This window comes from Pseudoliparis swirei, chromosome 8, assembly GCF_029220125.1.
Source record: "Pseudoliparis swirei isolate HS2019 ecotype Mariana Trench chromosome 8, NWPU_hadal_v1, whole genome shotgun sequence".
Taxonomy (NCBI): Eukaryota; Metazoa; Chordata; class Actinopteri; order Perciformes; family Liparidae; genus Pseudoliparis; species Pseudoliparis swirei.
This window is the reverse complement of record NC_079395.1, coordinates 7,581,725-7,587,724: the sequence shown is the minus strand read 5'-3', so window position 1 is coordinate 7,587,724 and position 6,000 is coordinate 7,581,725. Positions and strand designations below refer to the sequence as shown.

The 6,000-nt window shown below is 45.8% G+C and overlaps 1 protein-coding gene across 1 annotated transcript in view; it reads left to right on the top strand.

Annotated features, from left to right (window-relative positions):
* The first annotated feature begins 989 nt into the window (after positions 1–989).
* The window catches only part of LOC130198577 (receptor-type tyrosine-protein phosphatase F), a 157,131-nt gene continuing 152,120 nt past the window's right edge, over positions 990–6,000 (top strand). Inside the window, exon 1 of the mRNA XM_056421785.1 lies at positions 990–1,412. The gene's annotated coding sequence lies outside the window, so the exon portion shown is untranslated. The remainder of the gene's footprint in view (positions 1,413–6,000) is intronic.

The window sequence follows — 6,000 nt, the reverse complement described above, 5'->3', positions numbered from 1 at the left end:
TCCGTGGCCCGCGTCCAACCGAGTCGCTTGAGTGCTCATGCACTCACAGCCGAGCTGCACTGTAAGCACACAGCGCTCCCTCCGTGTCCATTACATGGCTTCACCTATGAATTCTGCAGTTGACCAAATCTGTCCCTTTTTTGGACCGTTCAATTTGGAAATACCAAATGTAGATGTGAAGTATTTGTACGTTTTTCATCCGAAACCCTGCAAATACTTCAAATCTACATTTGAGTTTGGGTTTTTTATTAAACACATTTCTCAATATTCATAGTTGCAAAAACCTTGAAAGCATTCCTATTCCAGGCAGCTTGTTAACATGCCTGTGTGTCAGGGGGGGGGGGGATATTTTTCTGAAATATCCAAGGCTGTGTTAAAAAACTATTTCAAGTACTGGGGAAAGAGCCAGAAAGTTGACCAGCGCGTATAAATTATGAATTACAGTCTGGTCCTGAGCCTTCACAAGGTGAGAGCAAGGATGAAGAAGAGGAGCGGGGGCTGTTTGTGCATTGCATTTGCTCTAGAAAATGGGGATAATAGAGCAGTATACATTTTCTATTCTCACTGATGATTCATTACACATTGTGCTGGCTCCCAGAGTGGGGCCTGGGGACCAACTGCATTAGCTGAAGGCCCCCTTCTAGGAACATGAGGAATAGTTTTATTCCATTGTTGTAATGAGGAAAATGTAAAAAAGAAAAGAAAAAAAGAGTCAGGCCTATATGAGTTACCTTGGTGTCTTGCGTGTGTTTATAGGCGGGGGAGGTGGGGGGGGCAGGAATGAATGGACACAGCGGCGAGTTTAGCCGAGTGGATCCGAAGATCCCGCTGACCGTGTTCTCTCCACAGAGGCAGAAAGAAGAAGCGTCACCGTGCAGCGAACAGAAAAAGAGAGAGAGAGAGAAAAAAACTCCCCACCTTCCACGGCTCATTCTCGGGAGGGTGTGGTGGGGGGGAGAGACGAAACTGTGCGCGGACTTGCGCACGCGAAATAACTTGCAAAAAGAAAGAGAGAAAAAAAGGGCAAGACACAACATTTCGGTCTCGCCTTCTCTCGCCCACGCGGGCGGCGACACTCAACACTTTGAGCGGAGCTGACGCGAACCCGCGAGCAGCGCCGCCGAGAGAGCCGCCACGAATAGAATCCAGTCTGCAGGACCCCGGCCGGCCGACCGGGACAGGACCTCGTGCTCCTCGGGCAGTGGACTCGTATCTTTACCCTCCTCCCTCCGCTCTTCGTTACCTTTCCCCGGCTGGTTGGCGCTAACTCGCGTGTTTTTTTGCGCCTGTTAATTACGTGGAGAGGATTTGTTGCGCGTGTTGCGTTGCTGTTGTTGTGAAGACGGGACTATAACCGGAGTGGGTTCCGAGCCGGAGAGAAATGCCAACGGCGGCGACAAAGAGGAGATTCAGTAAGTGCGCCCGTTATCTTTCTTTCTTTCCTCTTTCACTCAACTTGAAGCGCAGCTTTTAGCTTTAGCTGTTGGTGAACTCTTCCAAAATGTGCTTGGACTGTTTGTTCGGCGTGTTTTCTATGAACCGGAATGACTTTGAAAAGGCTTTTTTTCTTTCTGCTGAAGGTGTAACGTGAAGCGGCTCCGTCGTGCTCGCGCTGGCAGACCGGGTCTCCGGCTTAGCGGCAGGCAGCCACGCACACAGTTAGCCGCCGTGGGCTCTTTTATTCACGCTAACTCTGAATGTTTTTAGCTAACACGTACTTTTTTTAAAATTTCACGAACGAAGCACATGATAATCGGTCCGCGTGAATGCATCTTGGGACATGGCGTGTCCTTTTCACGCGCACGCGCACACGCAACCCATACACATACATGAAGGTGAACGGGGAAACGTGCAGAATACTTTTCTTCTCGATTACTTATTTCACGAGTGATTGAACAAACCTGCGCAGAGTGGGCAGCAGAACTGAGCGCAGGCACTTTTCAGTGAGAAAACGGTCTTCGATCGAGAATCACTAACTAATGCATCATAAACACGAGCAATGGTGGTTTATGGCGCGTGAGCCTGTCCTCCCCCTGTTTGTTTGATCTGACTGAAATGTAAGGATTTGATACCATAGTTAGCTCTGTCTTAGTTACCACCCCCCCCCCTCATGTGTTGCGCGTGCACGAGTGCGTGACCAAGTCAGTCAGCAGCGCCTGAGCCCTCCGGCAGATGAAGTCTTTGCTCTTTTTAAAAATATAAATATATATATATATATATTTATCATCGCCAGAGACAGGTATTTGAGTTCTTGTATGGCAATCTGCTCCAAAGGTCCTGTCTGGTATGTGTCATTCATCTGCCCTTTAGAAGCACTATTGCTGCAGCTCTGGCCGTGGTTGGATGTCAAGAATATTCTCCTTGAGGCTGAGGCAAAAAAAGAAAGAAGAGCAAAGGATACATTTAAACCGTCACCTATCATTGTAAAACCATATTTATTTTCTTGCGACAGCTTTTGTGTGCGCACGACACATCTATTAGCCTAAAGCCCTCTTCAGATCTTTAAACGGATCTGGAAGAGGGAGTGTTCATCACCGGGTGGATACAGAAAGATGCTCAGCATTGCATCCAGCCCACAGCACTGTTGTATTTCGATGGAGAAAGGATTGGGCAGCAAGAGTGACGCGCTGTAGTAGCCTCACGGCCATCCTTTATCAATATGTGGATCCGATTATTGCTGTCAGAGACACAATGAGGAGACCGAGCCCTGAGCCAAACTGTAACGGGATGATACAGGGTGGTTTCGTTTCTTGGAATTGCATCCGACGCTTTGTGCAACTGAATCCGAGGCCCGCTGCATGTTTGAGTGTCTAACCTTCAGCTTCTGCCGACTGAAAAGACAGCGACACGGCGTATTTCTACACTAGATTCAGAGTAATTGGATAGTTACGGTTGTAGCCTGTGCGACAGAGGCCTCAGTGGGAAAGCCTACGTCAAATGATCAAGGCTTTTGGAGCGGAGTCTCACTGTAAATGATTTCATTACATAAGAGACTGATTCTGGTATTGTTTAAATGTAGAATCCACACTTACCTTTTGTTATATAGTACATGTTATCATTTAAACCTGTGTGCACTGTGCAGTCAGGTGCCATGCTTCTGAAGCATCACTTTTTCTTCAATCACGTCGAAGCGATGTTGAGAAGCGGCAGGGTCTCCTCCCTGTGTTTATCCTGATTTCTTGTTATGTCTTTTTGTGGACTTTGACATCATACAATCAGTCTCCATTTATACAGTTTCTGTAAAACATGTCCCGCCATTATAGGTGGTTATTTACTGAATACTGACAGATTACTGCAACAGCAAATAGCAGGCGAACAGGTCTTCAAAGCGCAACTGATTCATGAGAAGACGTTAATCTTTGTGACTCCTTTGAGGTTACAGGCCGGACCCCTATGGATCATCACAGTGCCTTATTCTGTTGTTTCCTGCCAGGAAAATCAAGTTCATTTTGTGTCCATTGGGACTTTTTTAACGAATGTCTCCGAATGAAAATAACCGTGGCCTGTATTTGGTGACGTCATCTGCGAGGCCTACGTATTGACAAAAGCTCAGCTCCATCGAAACAATTGGCAAACATCAGCTAGCTGACGTTGCAGCCATCTAAACTGTAATGTTTATATTGTGGTCTGACTAATGGAGAAACCCACGTGAAAGTCAAATAACCAATACTGATGTAACTAAACCGTAAACAGAACCAGAAAACAATAACATCTTAGTTCCAGTTGTTTTGGGGTATTCATTCTTTTAATGAATGATCTGTTAATGACTGCAGGGGTGAAACCAGTAACCAGTGGTGCATTTTGAACATGTGTGGCAGGGTTACCTCTCTTAACCCTCCTGTTACCTTCACATTTACTAACATATTTACAAGCATGACCCCAGCAATTAAAACCTCCAGAAAAGTATTAGAATTAATATTGTTTCCCAAGTTTAAGTGTGAGGTACTTTATGTTTGTTCGTTGACTACCTAAATAGCCCTTTAAATATATTAAAAAGTTGATATTTCTTATGTTTGACACAGTGAAAAACAGCCTGGGGTCAAATTGACCCCAAAGAACACCGACGTTAAACATTGAATGGGGTCAAATGGACCCTAAAGGTAACAGGAGGGTTAAAACATGAACATTTCTGCCCTTACATGTTTTTAGCGCACGTTTTTTTACTGCCGTCTGCTGTGTATGTTGCCCCGGGTAAATGTCTGGCGTGTGTGAGCATTTGTATGTCGTTGCGTGGGGTGTTGTCCAGCAGTCCTGCTCTGGGGCTAGCAGCCAGAGCATCTGCCTTTACTTCCTCAGAGGCCGGTGCTCCCTGCAAGGGCCGAGCTGAACGGCTCTGTTCAAGAAAAGCAGCTCCGATGTGGCCACACGCTGAAGAACCACTCGGCACAACCCTCTCCCAACTGATGCTTTCTCATTCTCTTCATATGGGTGAAATCTTGGTAATTTCAGGGCCGTGGAGTTATAATGACAGGTTGTGTCCATAGTGTGTTGGCCTGTGGTGGGCGGGGTCAGCTTTCCTCCAGTTTATGGGGTATTATAACTGCTCTGAGATCCCTCAGTGGCCTTCTGTCAGGGCGTTGGCACAGAGGAACCGAGAACTCTTTTAAACTAGGCAAACTGGTTCCGACTGGTTGTGATGGGTCTTGTTTGACACGGGGGTTGCATGATCCCGACTAAAACACAAAGTTAAAGGCTGCTAGTTAGGCTAGTAACTGTATGTTTCAAGATTCTGATTCAGCTCCAGATATGAAGTCTGCGTTTTATGGATGTTTTCTTCTTCTCTGGGGTCTAAAGGACACCTTGAGTAACCCCCATTGTCCTGCTTGGCATCCCATCCCCTCATAGAGACGGCTGCTCTTAGGACCACGCTTGGTGGATTTTGAACAATGCGTGTTCCTTAACGCCAGCACCATAAAGGCAAAGAGTGATTTACTACTCTGTCTGCAAGGGTAATGCTGGAGCAATTTGACTGCTGATTGAAACCAGGTCTCCCATTTCAGAGTCCAGTGGTGGCATTATAAACCATTTACACCGATGTTTTACAGGGCATCCCCAAGACGGGGAAAGTGGAAACAGACACACGGCTTAAAAATGGCCTGCGCTACAATTAGAGACCTATTTTGATCCATTCCGTGTGTGATTTGTTGTTGTTTCTTCAAAGTATGTTAGTGCAGCTGAGTGAAGTCGTGAATATGGATGGCACTCAAAGGTCAAATGTTAATCAGTCCTGTTTCTCATTTAACAGAAGCACCCTCCTAGATATAGGGGGTCCGTCTGCTTTGGATTATGCTGCACTCTTGGTTTGCGGTCAAGCTTTCTTTCTCCAGCCATTACGTGTGACTCAGGACTGCAGTCTCACATTCTCGTAAAATTGGCTCAGACAATTTGCTGTGTCGAGACCTTATGACTTATCTGGTTGTTCTGTATTAACATATGTTAGATGGTAGCCATTACTTAAATGAACAAAGCGGGCGTAATTCCATTTTCACTACCTAAGCCGTAGAGCACACACACACACACACACACACACACACACACACACAACTCATTGCAAAGTCAAAGTGCCGCTGAAGAGTAAGAGAAGAGAAAGTGCAAACACTAAGGAGAGACCATTGATTTCTGGACCTGTTGCCACTGTTAATGACGGAAGCTCTCAACAATTGCTGCAGCTGCTTCGCAGTAACAACTTCCCAGTGAAGATAATTGCATACGGCTTCATTGTGAAGAAGCTACCATCAGTGTTCATTACAGTCATTAATGGTGCCATCCCTTCATTTTATTAGGTTTCAAAAAAGGTAAAAGATCCTTTTTGAAAGTCCTTTTTCCATATCTGTTAACCGATCACCTTTAAAGATGCCAGCGCCAACATAACCACAGTCGTCATTTGAGCTGAATGATCATTTCATTTTGTTCATGTAAACTCACAATTTAAGAAGTAGGTCAAGGTTTCACGGCCTCCGTCTTTTACCTGCTGGCAGCACACATATACCACTGCTCTTT